Genomic DNA, 17,030 nt, shown 5'->3' with positions numbered 1-17,030 from the left:
TACAGAGCACGGATCAAAATGAGCTACTTGGGGGTCAAAATGATGGATTTTGAGCTCGAAAATGTGCTCACCCAGCCCTGGCTAGGTGACCGTGGCCAAAGCCGCGCGGACCAAAAAGCTAAAAGCAAAATGAGGGGTGCAACACGAGGACTTCCCAGGAGGTCACCCATCCTAGTACTACTCTCGCCCAAGCACGCTTAACTGCGGAGTTCTGATGGGATCCGGTGCATTAGTGCTGGTATGATCGCACCCGTTAGCATCCTTACGCAAAATACATATAAGCCTTACGCATCTAGCTGAACTGGCCCTAACAGTTAATGGATCCGGCGCTCGCATGTGTCCGTTTGACTTTTGGGATAATATAACATCGTGATTAAGAAGTAAGTATGGTGAAAATGCTCCGTAAAGACGTGTCCGCGAGTAAGACCAAATACTCCGTAAAAACGCCTTTTCGCCACTGAGTTACAGAGCACGGATCAAAATGAGCTACTTGGGGGTCAAAATGATGGATTTTGAGCTCGAAAATGTGCTCACCCAGCCCTGGCTAGGTGACCGTGGCCAAAGCCGCGCGGACCAAAAAGCTAAAAGCAAAATGAGGGGTGCAACACGAGGACTTCCCAGGAGGTCACCCATCCTAGTACTACTCTCGCCCAAGCACGCTTAACTGCGGAGTTCTGATGGGATCCGGTGCATTAGTGCTGGTATGATCGCACCCGTTAGCATCCTTACGCAAAATACATATAAGCCTTACGCATCTAGCTGAACTGGCCCTAACAGTTAATGGATCCGGCGCTCGCATGTGTCCGTTTGACTTTTGGGATAATATAACATCGTGATTAAGAAGTAAGTATGGTGAAAATGCTCCGTAAAGACGTGTCCGCGAGTAAGACCAAATACTCCGTAAAAACGCCTTTTCTACAGAGCACGGATCAAAATGAGCTACTTGGGGGTCAAAATGATGGATTTTGAGCTCGAAAATGTGCTCACCCAGCCCTGGCTAGGTGACCGTGGCCAAAGCCGCGCGGACCAAAAAGCTAAAAGCAAAATGAGGGGTGCAACACGAGGACTTCCCAGGAGGTCACCCATCCTAGTACTACTCTCGCCCAAGCACGCTTAACTGCGGAGTTCTGATGGGATCCGGTGCATTAGTGCTGGTATGATCGCACCCGTTAGCATCCTTACGCAAAATACATATAAGCCTTACGCATCTAGCTGAACTGGCCCTAACAGTTAATGGATCCGGCGCTCGCATGTGTCCGTTTGACTTTTGGGATAATATAACATCGTGATTAAGAAGTAAGTATGGTGAAAATGCTCCGTAAAGACGTGTCCGCGAGTAAGACCAAATACTCCGTAAAAACGCCTTTTCTACAGAGCACGGATCAAAATGAGCTACTTGGGGGTCAAAATGATGGATTTTGAGCTCGAAAATGTGCTCACCCAGCCCTGGCTAGGTGACCGTGGCCAAAGCCGCGCGGACCAAAAAGCTAAAAGCAAAATGAGGGGTGCAACACGAGGACTTCCCAGGAGGTCACCCATCCTAGTACTACTCTCGCCCAAGCACGCTTAACTGCGGAGTTCTGATGGGATCCGGTGCATTAGTGCTGGTATGATCGCACCCGTTAGCATCCTTACGCAAAATACATATAAGCCTTACGCATCTAGCTGAACTGGCCCTAACAGTTAATGGATCCGGCGCTCGCATGTGTCCGTTTGACTTTTGGGATAATATAACATCGTGATTAAGAAGTAAGTATGGTGAAAATGCTCCGTAAAGACGTGTCCGCGAGTAAGACCAAATACTCCGTAAAAACGCCTTTTCTACAGAGCACGGATCAAAATGAGCTACTTGGGGGTCAAAATGATGGATTTTGAGCTCGAAAATGTGCTCACCCAGCCCTGGCTAGGTGACCGTGGCCAAAGCCGCGCGGACCAAAAAGCTAAAAGCAAAATGAGGGGTGCAACACGAGGACTTCCCAGGAGGTCACCCATCCTAGTACTACTCTCGCCCAAGCACGCTTAACTGCGGAGTTCTGATGGGATCCGGTGCATTAGTGCTGGTATGATCGCACCCGTTAGCATCCTTACGCAAAATACATATAAGCCTTACGCATCTAGCTGAACTGGCCCTAACAGTTAATGGATCCGGCGCTCGCATGTGTCCGTTTGACTTTTGGGATAATATAACATCGTGATTAAGAAGTAAGTATGGTGAAAATGCTCCGTAAAGACGTGTCCGCGAGTAAGACCAAATACTCCGTAAAAACGCCTTTTCTACAGAGCACGGATCAAAATGAGCTACTTGGGGGTCAAAATGATGGATTTTGAGCTCGAAAATGTGCTCACCCAGCCCTGGCTAGGTGACCGTGGCCAAAGCCGCGCGGACCAAAAAGCTAAAAGCAAAATGAGGGGTGCAACACGAGGACTTCCCAGGAGGTCACCCATCCTAGTACTACTCTCGCCCAAGCACGCTTAACTGCGGAGTTCTGATGGGATCCGGTGCATTAGTGCTGGTATGATCGCACCCGTTAGCATCCTTACGCAAAATACATATAAGCCTTACGCATCTAGCTGAACTGGCCCTAACAGTTAATGGATCCGGCGCTCGCATGTGTCCGTTTGACTTTTGGGATAATATAACATCGTGATTAAGAAGTAAGTATGGTGAAAATGCTCCGTAAAGACGTGTCCGCGAGTAAGACCAAATACTCCGTAAAAACGCCTTTTCTACAGAGCACGGATCAAAATGAGCTACTTGGGGGTCAAAATGATGGATTTTGAGCTCGAAAATGTGCTCACCCAGCCCTGGCTAGGTGACCGTGGCCAAAGCCGCGCGGACCAAAAAGCTAAAAGCAAAATGAGGGGTGCAACACGAGGACTTCCCAGGAGGTCACCCATCCTAGTACTACTCTCGCCCAAGCACGCTTAACTGCGGAGTTCTGATGGGATCCGGTGCATTAGTGCTGGTATGATCGCACCCGTTAGCATCCTTACGCAAAATACATATAAGCCTTACGCATCTAGCTGAACTGGCCCTAACAGTTAATGGATCCGGCGCTCGCATGTGTCCGTTTGACTTTTGGGATAATATAACATCGTGATTAAGAAGTAAGTATGGTGAAAATGCTCCGTAAAGACGTGTCCGCGAGTAAGACCAAATACTCCGTAAAAACGCCTTTTCTACAGAGCACGGATCAAAATGAGCTACTTGGGGGTCAAAATGATGGATTTTGAGCTCGAAAATGTGCTCACCCAGCCCTGGCTAGGTGACCGTGGCCAAAGCCGCGCGGACCAAAAAGCTAAAAGCAAAATGAGGGGTGCAACACGAGGACTTCCCAGGAGGTCACCCATCCTAGTACTACTCTCGCCCAAGCACGCTTAACTGCGGAGTTCTGATGGGATCCGGTGCATTAGTGCTGGTATGATCGCACCCGGTTAGCATCCTTACGCAAAATACATATAAGCCTTACGCATCTAGCTGAACTGGCCCTAACAGTTAATGGATCCGGCGCTCGCATGTGTCCGTTTGACTTTTGGGATAATATAACATCGTGATTAAGAAGTAAGTATGGTGAAAATGCTCCGTAAAGACGTGTCCGCGAGTAAGACCAAATACTCCGTAAAAACGCCTTTTCTACAGAGCACGGATCAAAATGAGCTACTTGGGGGTCAAAATGATGGATTTTGAGCTCGAAAATGTGCTCACCCAGCCCTGGCTAGGTGACCGTGGCCAAAGCCGCGCGGACCAAAAAGCTAAAAGCAAAATGAGGGGTGCAACACGAGGACTTCCCAGGAGGTCACCCATCCTAGTACTACTCTCGCCCAAGCACGCTTAACTGCGGAGTTCTGATGGGATCCGGTGCATTAGTGCTGGTATGATCGCACCCGTTAGCATCCTTACGCAAAATACATATAAGCCTTACGCATCTAGCTGAACTGGCCCTAACAGTTAATGGATCCGGCGCTCGCATGTGTCCGTTTGACTTTTGGGATAATATAACATCGTGATTAAGAAGTAAGTATGGTGAAAATGCTCCGTAAAGACGTGTCCGCGAGTAAGACCAAATACTCCGTAAAAACGCCTTTTCTACAGAGCACGGATCAAAATGAGCTACTTGGGGGTCAAAATGATGGATTTTGAGCTCGAAAATGTGCTCACCCAGCCCTGGCTAGGTGACCGTGGCCAAAGCCGCGCGGACCAAAAAGCTAAAAGCAAAATGAGGGGTGCAACACGAGGACTTCCCAGGAGGTCACCCATCCTAGTACTACTCTCGCCCAAGCACGCTTAACTGCGGAGTTCTGATGGGATCCGGTGCATTAGTGCTGGTATGATCGCACCCGTTAGCATCCTTACGCAAAATACATATAAGCCTTACGCATCTAGCTGAACTGGCCCTAACAGTTAATGGATCCGGCGCTCGCATGTGTCCGTTTGACTTTTGGGATAATATAACATCGTGATTAAGAAGTAAGTATGGTGAAAATGCTCCGTAAAGACGTGTCCGCGAGTAAGACCAAATACTCCGTAAAAACGCCTTTTCTACAGAGCACGGATCAAAATGAGCTACTTGGGGGTCAAAATGATGGATTTTGAGCTCGAAAATGTGCTCACCCAGCCCTGGCTAGGTGACCGTGGCCAAAGCCGCGCGGACCAAAAAGCTAAAAGCAAAATGAGGGGTGCAACACGAGGACTTCCCAGGAGGTCACCCATCCTAGTACTACTCTCGCCCAAGCACGCTTAACTGCGGAGTTCTGATGGGATCCGGTGCATTAGTGCTGGTATGATCGCACCCGTTAGCATCCTTACGCAAAATACATATAAGCCTTACGCATCTAGCTGAACTGGCCCTAACAGTTAATGGATCCGGCGCTCGCATGTGTCCGTTTGACTTTTGGGATAATATAACATCGTGATTAAGAAGTAAGTATGGTGAAAATGCTCCGTAAAGACGTGTCCGCGAGTAAGACCAAATACTCCGTAAAAACGCCTTTTCTACAGAGCACGGATCAAAATGAGCTACTTGGGGGTCAAAATGATGGATTTTGAGCTCGAAAATGTGCTCACCCAGCCCTGGCTAGGTGACCGTGGCCAAAGCCGCGCGGACCAAAAAGCTAAAAGCAAAATGAGGGGTGCAACACGAGGACTTCCCAGGAGGTCACCCATCCTAGTACTACTCTCGCCCAAGCACGCTTAACTGCGGAGTTCTGATGGGATCCGGTGCATTAGTGCTGGTATGATCGCACCCGTTAGCATCCTTACGCAAAATACATATAAGCCTTACGCATCTAGCTGAACTGGCCCTAACAGTTAATGGATCCGGCGCTCGCATGTGTCCGTTTGACTTTTGGGATAATATAACATCGTGATTAAGAAGTAAGTATGGTGAAAATGCTCCGTAAAGACGTGTCCGCGAGTAAGACCAAATACTCCGTAAAAACGCCTTTTCTACAGAGCACGGATCAAAATGAGCTACTTGGGGGTCAAAATGATGGATTTTGAGCTCGAAAATGTGCTCACCCAGCCCTGGCTAGGTGACCGTGGCCAAAGCCGCGCGGACCAAAAAGCTAAAAGCAAAAATGAGGGGTGCAACACGAGGACTTCCCAGGAGGTCACCCATCCTAGTACTACTCTCGCCCAAGCACGCTTAACTGCGGAGTTCTGATGGGATCCGGTGCATTAGTGCTGGTATGATCGCACCCGTTAGCATCCTTACGCAAAATACATATAAGCCTTACGCATCTAGCTGAACTGGCCCTAACAGTTAATGGATCCGGCGCTCGCATGTGTCCGTTTGACTTTTGGGATAATATAACATCGTGATTAAGAAGTAAGTATGGTGAAAATGCTCCGTAAAGACGTGTCCGCGAGTAAGACCAAATACTCCGTAAAAACGCCTTTTCTACAGAGCACGGATCAAAATGAGCTACTTGGGGGTCAAAATGATGGATTTTGAGCTCGAAAATGTGCTCACCCAGCCCTGGCTAGGTGACCGTGGCCAAAGCCGCGCGGACCAAAAAGCTAAAAGCAAAATGAGGGGTGCAACACGAGGACTTCCCAGGAGGTCACCCATCCTAGTACTACTCTCGCCCAAGCACGCTTAACTGCGGAGTTCTGATGGGATCCGGTGCATTAGTGCTGGTATGATCGCACCCGTTAGCATCCTTACGCAAAATACATATAAGCCTTACGCATCTAGCTGAACTGGCCCTAACAGTTAATGGATCCGGCGCTCGCATGTGTCCGTTTGACTTTTGGGATAATATAACATCGTGATTAAGAAGTAAGTATGGTGAAAATGCTCCGTAAAGACGTGTCCGCGAGTAAGACCAAATACTCCGTAAAAACGCCTTTTCTACAGAGCACGGATCAAAATGAGCTACTTGGGGGTCAAAATGATGGATTTTGAGCTCGAAAATGTGCTCACCCAGCCCTGGCTAGGTGACCGTGGCCAAAGCCGCGCGGACCAAAAAGCTAAAAGCAAAATGAGGGGTGCAACACGAGGACTTCCCAGGAGGTCACCCATCCTAGTACTACTCTCGCCCAAGCACGCTTAACTGCGGAGTTCTGATGGGATCCGGTGCATTAGTGCTGGTATGATCGCACCCGTTAGCATCCTTACGCAAAATACATATAAGCCTTACGCATCTAGCTGAACTGGCCCTAACAGTTAATGGATCCGGCGCTCGCATGTGTCCGTTTGACTTTTGGGATAATATAACATCGTGATTAAGAAGTAAGTATGGTGAAAATGCTCCGTAAAGACGTGTCCGCGAGTAAGACCAAATACTCCGTAAAAACGCCTTTTCTACAGAGCACGGATCAAAATGAGCTACTTGGGGGTCAAAATGATGGATTTTGAGCTCGAAAATGTGCTCACCCAGCCCTGGCTAGGTGACCGTGGCCAAAGCCGCGCGGACCAAAAAGCTAAAAGCAAAATGAGGGGTGCAACACGAGGACTTCCCAGGAGGTCACCCATCCTAGTACTACTCTCGCCCAAGCACGCTTAACTGCGGAGTTCTGATGGGATCCGGTGCATTAGTGCTGGTATGATCGCACCCGTTAGCATCCTTACGCAAAATACATATAAGCCTTACGCATCTAGCTGAACTGGCCCTAACAGTTAATGGATCCGGCGCTCGCATGTGTCCGTTTGACTTTTGGGATAATATAACATCGTGATTAAGAAGTAAGTATGGTGAAAATGCTCCGTAAAGACGTGTCCGCGAGTAAGACCAAATACTCCGTAAAAACGCCTTTTCTACAGAGCACGGATCAAAATGAGCTACTTGGGGGTCAAAATGATGGATTTTGAGCTCGAAAATGTGCTCACCCAGCCCTGGCTAGGTGACCGTGGCCAAAGCCGCGCGGACCAAAAAGCTAAAAGCAAAATGAGGGGTGCAACACGAGGACTTCCCAGGAGGTCACCCATCCTAGTACTACTCTCGCCCAAGCACGCTTAACTGCGGAGTTCTGATGGGATCCGGTGCATTAGTGCTGGTATGATCGCACCCGTTAGCATCCTTACGCAAAATACATATAAGCCTTACGCATCTAGCTGAACTGGCCCTAACAGTTAATGGATCCGGCGCTCGCATGTGTCCGTTTGACTTTTGGGATAATATAACATCGTGATTAAGAAGTAAGTATGGTGAAAATGCTCCGTAAAGACGTGTCCGCGAGTAAGACCAAATACTCCGTAAAAACGCCTTTTCTACAGAGCACGGATCAAAATGAGCTACTTGGGGGTCAAAATGATGGATTTTGAGCTCGAAAATGTGCTCACCCAGCCCTGGCTAGGTGACCGTGGCCAAAGCCGCGCGGACCAAAAAGCTAAAAGCAAAATGAGGGGTGCAACACGAGGACTTCCCAGGAGGTCACCCATCCTAGTACTACTCTCGCCCAAGCACGCTTAACTGCGGAGTTCTGATGGGATCCGGTGCATTAGTGCTGGTATGATCGCACCCGTTAGCATCCTTACGCAAAATACATATAAGCCTTACGCATCTAGCTGAACTGGCCCTAACAGTTAATGGATCCGGCGCTCGCATGTGTCCGTTTGACTTTTGGGATAATATAACATCGTGATTAAGAAGTAAGTATGGTGAAAATGCTCCGTAAAGACGTGTCCGCGAGTAAGACCAAATACTCCGTAAAAACGCCTTTTCTACAGAGCACGGATCAAAATGAGCTACTTGGGGGTCAAAATGATGGATTTTGAGCTCGAAAATGTGCTCACCCAGCCCTGGCTAGGTGACCGTGGCCAAAGCCGCGCGGACCAAAAAGCTAAAAGCAAAATGAGGGGTGCAACACGAGGACTTCCCAGGAGGTCACCCATCCTAGTACTACTCTCGCCCAAGCACGCTTAACTGCGGAGTTCTGATGGGATCCGGTGCATTAGTGCTGGTATGATCGCACCCGTTAGCATCCTTACGCAAAATACATATAAGCCTTACGCATCTAGCTGAACTGGCCCTAACAGTTAATGGATCCGGCGCTCGCATGTGTCCGTTTGACTTTTGGGATAATATAACATCGTGATTAAGAAGTAAGTATGGTGAAAATGCTCCGTAAAGACGTGTCCGCGAGTAAGACCAAATACTCCGTAAAAACGCCTTTTCTACAGAGCACGGATCAAAATGAGCTACTTGGGGGTCAAAATGATGGATTTTGAGCTCGAAAATGTGCTCACCCAGCCCTGGCTAGGTGACCGTGGCCAAAGCCGCGCGGACCAAAAAGCTAAAAGCAAAATGAGGGGTGCAACACGAGGACTTCCCAGGAGGTCACCCATCCTAGTACTACTCTCGCCCAAGCACGCTTAACTGCGGAGTTCTGATGGGATCCGGTGCATTAGTGCTGGTATGATCGCACCCGTTAGCATCCTTACGCAAAATACATATAAGCCTTACGCATCTAGCTGAACTGGCCCTAACAGTTAATGGATCCGGCGCTCGCATGTGTCCGTTTGACTTTTGGGATAATATAACATCGTGATTAAGAAGTAAGTATGGTGAAAATGCTCCGTAAAGACGTGTCCGCGAGTAAGACCAAATACTCCGTAAAAACGCCTTTTCTACAGAGCACGGATCAAAATGAGCTACTTGGGGGTCAAAATGATGGATTTTGAGCTCGAAAATGTGCTCACCCAGCCCTGGCTAGGTGACCGTGGCCAAAGCCGCGCGGACCAAAAAGCTAAAAGCAAAATGAGGGGTGCAACACGAGGACTTCCCAGGAGGTCACCCATCCTAGTACTACTCTCGCCCAAGCACGCTTAACTGCGGAGTTCTGATGGGATCCGGTGCATTAGTGCTGGTATGATCGCACCCGTTAGCATCCTTACGCAAAATACATATAAGCCTTACGCATCTAGCTGAACTGGCCCTAACAGTTAATGGATCCGGCGCTCGCATGTGTCCGTTTGACTTTTGGGATAATATAACATCGTGATTAAGAAGTAAGTATGGTGAAAATGCTCCGTAAAGACGTGTCCGCGAGTAAGACCAAATACTCCGTAAAAACGCCTTTTCTACAGAGCACGGATCAAAATGAGCTACTTGGGGGTCAAAATGATGGATTTTGAGCTCGAAAATGTGCTCACCCAGCCCTGGCTAGGTGACCGTGGCCAAAGCCGCGCGGACCAAAAAGCTAAAAGCAAAATGAGGGGTGCAACACGAGGACTTCCCAGGAGGTCACCCATCCTAGTACTACTCTCGCCCAAGCACGCTTAACTGCGGAGTTCTGATGGGATCCGGTGCATTAGTGCTGGTATGATCGCACCCGTTAGCATCCTTACGCAAAATACATATAAGCCTTACGCATCTAGCTGAACTGGCCCTAACAGTTAATGGATCCGGCGCTCGCATGTGTCCGTTTGACTTTTGGGATAATATAACATCGTGATTAAGAAGTAAGTATGGTGAAAATGCTCCGTAAAGACGTGTCCGCGAGTAAGACCAAATACTCCGTAAAAACGCCTTTTCTACAGAGCACGGATCAAAATGAGCTACTTGGGGGTCAAAATGATGGATTTTGAGCTCGAAAATGTGCTCACCCAGCCCTGGCTAGGTGACCGTGGCCAAAGCCGCGCGGACCAAAAAGCTAAAAGCAAAATGAGGGGTGCAACACGAGGACTTCCCAGGAGGTCACCCATCCTAGTACTACTCTCGCCCAAGCACGCTTAACTGCGGAGTTCTGATGGGATCCGGTGCATTAGTGCTGGTATGATCGCACCCGTTAGCATCCTTACGCAAAATACATATAAGCCTTACGCATCTAGCTGAACTGGCCCTAACAGTTAATGGATCCGGCGCTCGCATGTGTCCGTTTGACTTTTGGGATAATATAACATCGTGATTAAGAAGTAAGTATGGTGAAAATGCTCCGTAAAGACGTGTCCGCGAGTAAGACCAAATACTCCGTAAAAACGCCTTTTCTACAGAGCACGGATCAAAATGAGCTACTTGGGGGTCAAAATGATGGATTTTGAGCTCGAAAATGTGCTCACCCAGCCCTGGCTAGGTGACCGTGGCCAAAGCCGCGCGGACCAAAAAGCTAAAAGCAAAATGAGGGGTGCAACACGAGGACTTCCCAGGAGGTCACCCATCCTAGTACTACTCTCGCCCAAGCACGCTTAACTGCGGAGTTCTGATGGGATCCGGTGCATTAGTGCTGGTATGATCGCACCCGTTAGCATCCTTACGCAAAATACATATAAGCCTTACGCATCTAGCTGAACTGGCCCTAACAGTTAATGGATCCGGCGCTCGCATGTGTCCGTTTGACTTTTGGGATAATATAACATCGTGATTAAGAAGTAAGTATGGTGAAAATGCTCCGTAAAGACGTGTCCGCGAGTAAGACCAAATACTCCGTAAAAACGCCTTTTCTACAGAGCACGGATCAAAATGAGCTACTTGGGGGTCAAAATGATGGATTTTGAGCTCGAAAATGTGCTCACCCAGCCCTGGCTAGGTGACCGTGGCCAAAGCCGCGCGGACCAAAAAGCTAAAAGCAAAATGAGGGGTGCAACACGAGGACTTCCCAGGAGGTCACCCATCCTAGTACTACTCTCGCCCAAGCACGCTTAACTGCGGAGTTCTGATGGGATCCGGTGCATTAGTGCTGGTATGATCGCACCCGTTAGCATCCTTACGCAAAATACATATAAGCCTTACGCATCTAGCTGAACTGGCCCTAACAGTTAATGGATCCGGCGCTCGCATGTGTCCGTTTGACTTTTGGGATAATATAACATCGTGATTAAGAAGTAAGTATGGTGAAAATGCTCCGTAAAGACGTGTCCGCGAGTAAGACCAAATACTCCGTAAAAACGCCTTTTCTACAGAGCACGGATCAAAATGAGCTACTTGGGGGTCAAAATGATGGATTTTGAGCTCGAAAATGTGCTCACCCAGCCCTGGCTAGGTGACCGTGGCCAAAGCCGCGCGGACCAAAAAGCTAAAAGCAAAATGAGGGGTGCAACACGAGGACTTCCCAGGAGGTCACCCATCCTAGTACTACTCTCGCCCAAGCACGCTTAACTGCGGAGTTCTGATGGGATCCGGTGCATTAGTGCTGGTATGATCGCACCCGTTAGCATCCTTACGCAAAATACATATAAGCCTTACGCATCTAGCTGAACTGGCCCTAACAGTTAATGGATCCGGCGCTCGCATGTGTCCGTTTGACTTTTGGGATAATATAACATCGTGATTAAGAAGTAAGTATGGTGAAAATGCTCCGTAAAGACGTGTCCGCGAGTAAGACCAAATACTCCGTAAAAACGCCTTTTCTACAGAGCACGGATCAAAATGAGCTACTTGGGGGTCAAAATGATGGATTTTGAGCTCGAAAATGTGCTCACCCAGCCCTGGCTAGGTGACCGTGGCCAAAGCCGCGCGGACCAAAAAGCTAAAAGCAAAATGAGGGGTGCAACACGAGGACTTCCCAGGAGGTCACCCATCCTAGTACTACTCTCGCCCAAGCACGCTTAACTGCGGAGTTCTGATGGGATCCGGTGCATTAGTGCTGGTATGATCGCACCCGTTAGCATCCTTACGCAAAATACATATAAGCCTTACGCATCTAGCTGAACTGGCCCTAACAGTTAATGGATCCGGCGCTCGCATGTGTCCGTTTGACTTTTGGGATAATATAACATCGTGATTAAGAAGTAAGTATGGTGAAAATGCTCCGTAAAGACGTGTCCGCGAGTAAGACCAAATACTCCGTAAAAACGCCTTTTCTACAGAGCACGGATCAAAATGAGCTACTTGGGGGTCAAAATGATGGATTTTGAGCTCGAAAATGTGCTCACCCAGCCCTGGCTAGGTGACCGTGGCCAAAGCCGCGCGGACCAAAAAGCTAAAAGCAAAATGAGGGGTGCAACACGAGGACTTCCCAGGAGGTCACCCATCCTAGTACTACTCTCGCCCAAGCACGCTTAACTGCGGAGTTCTGATGGGATCCGGTGCATTAGTGCTGGTATGATCGCACCCGTTAGCATCCTTACGCAAAATACATATAAGCCTTACGCATCTAGCTGAACTGGCCCTAACAGTTAATGGATCCGGCGCTCGCATGTGTCCGTTTGACTTTTGGGATAATATAACATCGTGATTAAGAAGTAAGTATGGTGAAAATGCTCCGTAAAGACGTGTCCGCGAGTAAGACCAAATACTCCGTAAAAACGCCTTTTCTACAGAGCACGGATCAAAATGAGCTACTTGGGGGTCAAAATGATGGATTTTGAGCTCGAAAATGTGCTCACCCAGCCCTGGCTAGGTGACCGTGGCCAAAGCCGCGCGGACCAAAAAGCTAAAAGCAAAATGAGGGGTGCAACACGAGGACTTCCCAGGAGGTCACCCATCCTAGTACTACTCTCGCCCAAGCACGCTTAACTGCGGAGTTCTGATGGGATCCGGTGCATTAGTGCTGGTATGATCGCACCCGTTAGCATCCTTACGCAAAATACATATAAGCCTTACGCATCTAGCTGAACTGGCCCTAACAGTTAATGGATCCGGCGCTCGCATGTGTCCGTTTGACTTTTGGGATAATATAACATCGTGATTAAGAAGTAAGTATGGTGAAAATGCTCCGTAAAGACGTGTCCGCGAGTAAGACCAAATACTCCGTAAAAACGCCTTTTCTACAGAGCACGGATCAAAATGAGCTACTTGGGGGTCAAAATGATGGATTTTGAGCTCGAAAATGTGCTCACCCAGCCCTGGCTAGGTGACCGTGGCCAAAGCCGCGCGGACCAAAAAGCTAAAAGCAAAATGAGGGGTGCAACACGAGGACTTCCCAGGAGGTCACCCATCCTAGTACTACTCTCGCCCAAGCACGCTTAACTGCGGAGTTCTGATGGGATCCGGTGCATTAGTGCTGGTATGATCGCACCCGTTAGCATCCTTACGCAAAATACATATAAGCCTTACGCATCTAGCTGAACTGGCCCTAACAGTTAATGGATCCGGCGCTCGCATGTGTCCGTTTGACTTTTGGGATAATATAACATCGTGATTAAGAAGTAAGTATGGTGAAAATGCTCCGTAAAGACGTGTCCGCGAGTAAGACCAAATACTCCGTAAAAACGCCTTTTCTACAGAGCACGGATCAAAATGAGCTACTTGGGGGTCAAAATGATGGATTTTGAGCTCGAAAATGTGCTCACCCAGCCCTGGCTAGGTGACCGTGGCCAAAGCCGCGCGGACCAAAAAGCTAAAAGCAAAATGAGGGGTGCAACACGAGGACTTCCCAGGAGGTCACCCATCCTAGTACTACTCTCGCCCAAGCACGCTTAACTGCGGAGTTCTGATGGGATCCGGTGCATTAGTGCTGGTATGATCGCACCCGTTAGCATCCTTACGCAAAATACATATAAGCCTTACGCATCTAGCTGAACTGGCCCTAACAGTTAATGGATCCGGCGCTCGCATGTGTCCGTTTGACTTTTGGGATAATATAACATCGTGATTAAGAAGTAAGTATGGTGAAAATGCTCCGTAAAGACGTGTCCGCGAGTAAGACCAAATACTCCGTAAAAACGCCTTTTCTACAGAGCACGGATCAAAATGAGCTACTTGGGGGTCAAAATGATGGATTTTGAGCTCGAAAATGTGCTCACCCAGCCCTGGCTAGGTGACCGTGGCCAAAGCCGCGCGGACCAAAAAGCTAAAAGCAAAATGAGGGGTGCAACACGAGGACTTCCCAGGAGGTCACCCATCCTAGTACTACTCTCGCCCAAGCACGCTTAACTGCGGAGTTCTGATGGGATCCGGTGCATTAGTGCTGGTATGATCGCACCCGTTAGCATCCTTACGCAAAATACATATAAGCCTTACGCATCTAGCTGAACTGGCCCTAACAGTTAATGGATCCGGCGCTCGCATGTGTCCGTTTGACTTTTGGGATAATATAACATCGTGATTAAGAAGTAAGTATGGTGAAAATGCTCCGTAAAGACGTGTCCGCGAGTAAGACCAAATACTCCGTAAAAACGCCTTTTCTACAGAGCACGGATCAAAATGAGCTACTTGGGGGTCAAAATGATGGATTTTGAGCTCGAAAATGTGCTCACCCAGCCCTGGCTAGGTGACCGTGGCCAAAGCCGCGCGGACCAAAAAGCTAAAAGCAAAATGAGGGGTGCAACACGAGGACTTCCCAGGAGGTCACCCATCCTAGTACTACTCTCGCCCAAGCACGCTTAACTGCGGAGTTCTGATGGGATCCGGTGCATTAGTGCTGGTATGATCGCACCCGTTAGCATCCTTACGCAAAATACATATAAGCCTTACGCATCTAGCTGAACTGGCCCTAACAGTTAATGGATCCGGCGCTCGCATGTGTCCGTTTGACTTTTGGGATAATATAACATCGTGATTAAGAAGTAAGTATGGTGAAAATGCTCCGTAAAGACGTGTCCGCGAGTAAGACCAAATACTCCGTAAAAACGCCTTTTCTACAGAGCACGGATCAAAATGAGCTACTTGGGGGTCAAAATGATGGATTTTGAGCTCGAAAATGTGCTCACCCAGCCCTGGCTAGGTGACCGTGGCCAAAGCCGCGCGGACCAAAAAGCTAAAAGCAAAATGAGGGGTGCAACACGAGGACTTCCCAGGAGGTCACCCATCCTAGTACTACTCTCGCCCAAGCACGCTTAACTGCGGAGTTCTGATGGGATCCGGTGCATTAGTGCTGGTATGATCGCACCCGTTAGCATCCTTACGCAAAATACATATAAGCCTTACGCATCTAGCTGAACTGGCCCTAACAGTTAATGGATCCGGCGCTCGCATGTGTCCGTTTGACTTTTGGGATAATATAACATCGTGATTAAGAAGTAAGTATGGTGAAAATGCTCCGTAAAGACGTGTCCGCGAGTAAGACCAAATACTCCGTAAAAACGCCTTTTCTACAGAGCACGGATCAAAATGAGCTACTTGGGGGTCAAAATGATGGATTTTGAGCTCGAAAATGTGCTCACCCAGCCCTGGCTAGGTGACCGTGGCCAAAGCCGCGCGGACCAAAAAGCTAAAAGCAAAATGAGGGGTGCAACACGAGGACTTCCCAGGAGGTCACCCATCCTAGTACTACTCTCGCCCAAGCACGCTTAACTGCGGAGTTCTGATGGGATCCGGTGCATTAGTGCTGGTATGATCGCACCCGTTAGCATCCTTACGCAAAATACATATAAGCCTTACGCATCTAGCTGAACTGGCCCTAACAGTTAATGGATCCGGCGCTCGCATGTGTCCGTTTGACTTTTGGGATAATATAACATCGTGATTAAGAAGTAAGTATGGTGAAAATGCTCCGTAAAGACGTGTCCGCGAGTAAGACCAAATACTCCGTAAAAACGCCTTTTCTACAGAGCACGGATCAAAATGAGCTACTTGGGGGTCAAAATGATGGATTTTGAGCTCGAAAATGTGCTCACCCAGCCCTGGCTAGGTGACCGTGGCCAAAGCCGCGCGGACCAAAAAGCTAAAAGCAAAATGAGGGGTGCAACACGAGGACTTCCCAGGAGGTCACCCATCCTAGTACTACTCTCGCCCAAGCACGCTTAACTGCGGAGTTCTGATGGGATCCGGTGCATTAGTGCTGGTATGATCGCACCCGTTAGCATCCTTACGCAAAATACATATAAGCCTTACGCATCTAGCTGAACTGGCCCTAACAGTTAATGGATCCGGCGCTCGCATGTGTCCGTTTGACTTTTGGGATAATATAACATCGTGATTAAGAAGTAAGTATGGTGAAAATGCTCCGTAAAGACGTGTCCGCGAGTAAGACCAAATACTCCGTAAAAACGCCTTTTCTACAGAGCACGGATCAAAATGAGCTACTTGGGGGTCAAAATGATGGATTTTGAGCTCGAAAATGTGCTCACCCAGCCCTGGCTAGGTGACCGTGGCCAAAGCCGCGCGGACCAAAAAGCTAAAAGCAAAATGAGGGGTGCAACACGAGGACTTCCCAGGAGGTCACCCATCCTAGTACTACTCTCGCCCAAGCACGCTTAACTGCGGAGTTCTGATGGGATCCGGTGCATTAGTGCTGGTATGATCGCACCCGTTAGCATCCTTACGCAAAATACATATAAGCCTTACGCATCTAGCTGAACTGGCCCTAACAGTTAATGGATCCGGCGCTCGCATGTGTCCGTTTGACTTTTGGGATAATATAACATCGTGATTAAGAAGTAAGTATGGTGAAAATGCTCCGTAAAGACGTGTCCGCGAGTAAGACCAAATACTCCGTAAAAACGCCTTTTCTACAGAGCACGGATCAAAATGAGCTACTTGGGGGTCAAAATGATGGATTTTGAGCTCGAAAATGTGCTCACCCAGCCCTGGCTAGGTGACCGTGGCCAAAGCCGCGCGGACCAAAAAGCTAAAAGCAAAATGAGGGGTGCAACACGAGGACTTCCCAGGAGGTCACCCATCCTAGTACTACTCTCGCCCAAGCACGCTTAACTGCGGAGTTCTGATGGGATCCGGTGCATTAGTGCTGGTATGATCGCACCCGTTAG

The 17,030-nt window shown here is 48.6% G+C and overlaps 38 non-coding genes and 1 pseudogene across 38 annotated transcripts; all 39 read right to left on the bottom strand.

Moving 5' to 3' along the window:
- The window catches only part of LOC148585377 (protein FAR1-RELATED SEQUENCE 5-like), a 218,629-nt pseudogene that overhangs the window by 73,320 nt on the left and 128,279 nt on the right, over positions 1–17,030 (bottom strand).
- On the bottom strand, positions 134–252 carry LOC148585673 (5S ribosomal RNA). The gene has a single exon (XR_015912423.1). It is a non-coding gene; the product is annotated as a 5S ribosomal RNA (ribosomal RNA).
- On the bottom strand, positions 597–715 carry LOC148585672 (5S ribosomal RNA). Its single transcript, XR_015912422.1, has one exon. It is a non-coding gene; the product is annotated as a 5S ribosomal RNA (ribosomal RNA).
- LOC148585671 (5S ribosomal RNA) lies at positions 1,050–1,168 on the bottom strand. The gene has a single exon (XR_015912421.1). It is a non-coding gene; the product is annotated as a 5S ribosomal RNA (ribosomal RNA).
- On the bottom strand, positions 1,503–1,621 carry LOC148585670 (5S ribosomal RNA). The gene has a single exon (XR_015912420.1). It is a non-coding gene; the product is annotated as a 5S ribosomal RNA (ribosomal RNA).
- LOC148585669 (5S ribosomal RNA) lies at positions 1,956–2,074 on the bottom strand. The gene has a single exon (XR_015912419.1). It is a non-coding gene; the product is annotated as a 5S ribosomal RNA (ribosomal RNA).
- LOC148585668 (5S ribosomal RNA) lies at positions 2,409–2,527 on the bottom strand. Its single transcript, XR_015912418.1, has one exon. It is a non-coding gene; the product is annotated as a 5S ribosomal RNA (ribosomal RNA).
- On the bottom strand, positions 2,862–2,980 carry LOC148585667 (5S ribosomal RNA). Its single transcript, XR_015912416.1, has one exon. It is a non-coding gene; the product is annotated as a 5S ribosomal RNA (ribosomal RNA).
- Positions 3,315–3,433, bottom strand: LOC148585666 (5S ribosomal RNA). The gene has a single exon (XR_015912415.1). It is a non-coding gene; the product is annotated as a 5S ribosomal RNA (ribosomal RNA).
- LOC148585665 (5S ribosomal RNA) lies at positions 3,769–3,887 on the bottom strand. Its single transcript, XR_015912414.1, has one exon. It is a non-coding gene; the product is annotated as a 5S ribosomal RNA (ribosomal RNA).
- LOC148585664 (5S ribosomal RNA) lies at positions 4,222–4,340 on the bottom strand. Its single transcript, XR_015912413.1, has one exon. It is a non-coding gene; the product is annotated as a 5S ribosomal RNA (ribosomal RNA).
- Positions 4,675–4,793, bottom strand: LOC148585663 (5S ribosomal RNA). Its single transcript, XR_015912412.1, has one exon. It is a non-coding gene; the product is annotated as a 5S ribosomal RNA (ribosomal RNA).
- On the bottom strand, positions 5,128–5,246 carry LOC148585662 (5S ribosomal RNA). Its single transcript, XR_015912411.1, has one exon. It is a non-coding gene; the product is annotated as a 5S ribosomal RNA (ribosomal RNA).
- LOC148585661 (5S ribosomal RNA) lies at positions 5,582–5,700 on the bottom strand. The gene has a single exon (XR_015912410.1). It is a non-coding gene; the product is annotated as a 5S ribosomal RNA (ribosomal RNA).
- Positions 6,035–6,153, bottom strand: LOC148585660 (5S ribosomal RNA). The gene has a single exon (XR_015912409.1). It is a non-coding gene; the product is annotated as a 5S ribosomal RNA (ribosomal RNA).
- LOC148585659 (5S ribosomal RNA) lies at positions 6,488–6,606 on the bottom strand. The gene has a single exon (XR_015912408.1). It is a non-coding gene; the product is annotated as a 5S ribosomal RNA (ribosomal RNA).
- On the bottom strand, positions 6,941–7,059 carry LOC148585658 (5S ribosomal RNA). Its single transcript, XR_015912407.1, has one exon. It is a non-coding gene; the product is annotated as a 5S ribosomal RNA (ribosomal RNA).
- Positions 7,394–7,512, bottom strand: LOC148585657 (5S ribosomal RNA). The gene has a single exon (XR_015912405.1). It is a non-coding gene; the product is annotated as a 5S ribosomal RNA (ribosomal RNA).
- LOC148585656 (5S ribosomal RNA) lies at positions 7,847–7,965 on the bottom strand. The gene has a single exon (XR_015912404.1). It is a non-coding gene; the product is annotated as a 5S ribosomal RNA (ribosomal RNA).
- LOC148585655 (5S ribosomal RNA) lies at positions 8,300–8,418 on the bottom strand. Its single transcript, XR_015912403.1, has one exon. It is a non-coding gene; the product is annotated as a 5S ribosomal RNA (ribosomal RNA).
- Positions 8,753–8,871, bottom strand: LOC148585654 (5S ribosomal RNA). The gene has a single exon (XR_015912402.1). It is a non-coding gene; the product is annotated as a 5S ribosomal RNA (ribosomal RNA).
- Positions 9,206–9,324, bottom strand: LOC148585653 (5S ribosomal RNA). Its single transcript, XR_015912401.1, has one exon. It is a non-coding gene; the product is annotated as a 5S ribosomal RNA (ribosomal RNA).
- Positions 9,659–9,777, bottom strand: LOC148585652 (5S ribosomal RNA). Its single transcript, XR_015912400.1, has one exon. It is a non-coding gene; the product is annotated as a 5S ribosomal RNA (ribosomal RNA).
- LOC148585651 (5S ribosomal RNA) lies at positions 10,112–10,230 on the bottom strand. The gene has a single exon (XR_015912399.1). It is a non-coding gene; the product is annotated as a 5S ribosomal RNA (ribosomal RNA).
- On the bottom strand, positions 10,565–10,683 carry LOC148585650 (5S ribosomal RNA). The gene has a single exon (XR_015912398.1). It is a non-coding gene; the product is annotated as a 5S ribosomal RNA (ribosomal RNA).
- On the bottom strand, positions 11,018–11,136 carry LOC148585649 (5S ribosomal RNA). The gene has a single exon (XR_015912397.1). It is a non-coding gene; the product is annotated as a 5S ribosomal RNA (ribosomal RNA).
- LOC148585648 (5S ribosomal RNA) lies at positions 11,471–11,589 on the bottom strand. The gene has a single exon (XR_015912396.1). It is a non-coding gene; the product is annotated as a 5S ribosomal RNA (ribosomal RNA).
- Positions 11,924–12,042, bottom strand: LOC148585647 (5S ribosomal RNA). The gene has a single exon (XR_015912394.1). It is a non-coding gene; the product is annotated as a 5S ribosomal RNA (ribosomal RNA).
- Positions 12,377–12,495, bottom strand: LOC148585646 (5S ribosomal RNA). Its single transcript, XR_015912393.1, has one exon. It is a non-coding gene; the product is annotated as a 5S ribosomal RNA (ribosomal RNA).
- LOC148585645 (5S ribosomal RNA) lies at positions 12,830–12,948 on the bottom strand. The gene has a single exon (XR_015912392.1). It is a non-coding gene; the product is annotated as a 5S ribosomal RNA (ribosomal RNA).
- Positions 13,283–13,401, bottom strand: LOC148585644 (5S ribosomal RNA). Its single transcript, XR_015912391.1, has one exon. It is a non-coding gene; the product is annotated as a 5S ribosomal RNA (ribosomal RNA).
- LOC148585643 (5S ribosomal RNA) lies at positions 13,736–13,854 on the bottom strand. Its single transcript, XR_015912390.1, has one exon. It is a non-coding gene; the product is annotated as a 5S ribosomal RNA (ribosomal RNA).
- Positions 14,189–14,307, bottom strand: LOC148585642 (5S ribosomal RNA). The gene has a single exon (XR_015912389.1). It is a non-coding gene; the product is annotated as a 5S ribosomal RNA (ribosomal RNA).
- Positions 14,642–14,760, bottom strand: LOC148585641 (5S ribosomal RNA). The gene has a single exon (XR_015912388.1). It is a non-coding gene; the product is annotated as a 5S ribosomal RNA (ribosomal RNA).
- Positions 15,095–15,213, bottom strand: LOC148585640 (5S ribosomal RNA). The gene has a single exon (XR_015912387.1). It is a non-coding gene; the product is annotated as a 5S ribosomal RNA (ribosomal RNA).
- LOC148585639 (5S ribosomal RNA) lies at positions 15,548–15,666 on the bottom strand. Its single transcript, XR_015912386.1, has one exon. It is a non-coding gene; the product is annotated as a 5S ribosomal RNA (ribosomal RNA).
- On the bottom strand, positions 16,001–16,119 carry LOC148585638 (5S ribosomal RNA). The gene has a single exon (XR_015912385.1). It is a non-coding gene; the product is annotated as a 5S ribosomal RNA (ribosomal RNA).
- On the bottom strand, positions 16,454–16,572 carry LOC148585637 (5S ribosomal RNA). Its single transcript, XR_015912383.1, has one exon. It is a non-coding gene; the product is annotated as a 5S ribosomal RNA (ribosomal RNA).
- Positions 16,907–17,025, bottom strand: LOC148585636 (5S ribosomal RNA). The gene has a single exon (XR_015912382.1). It is a non-coding gene; the product is annotated as a 5S ribosomal RNA (ribosomal RNA).

The sequence above is a fragment of the Corylus avellana genome, chromosome 5 (assembly GCF_965113065.1).
Source record: "Corylus avellana chromosome 5, dhCorAvel1.hap1.2, whole genome shotgun sequence".
Classification (NCBI taxonomy): domain Eukaryota; kingdom Viridiplantae; phylum Streptophyta; class Magnoliopsida; order Fagales; family Betulaceae; genus Corylus; species Corylus avellana.
The sequence above is the reverse complement of the archived record's forward strand: the minus strand, read 5'-3'. Positions and strand labels throughout refer to the sequence as shown.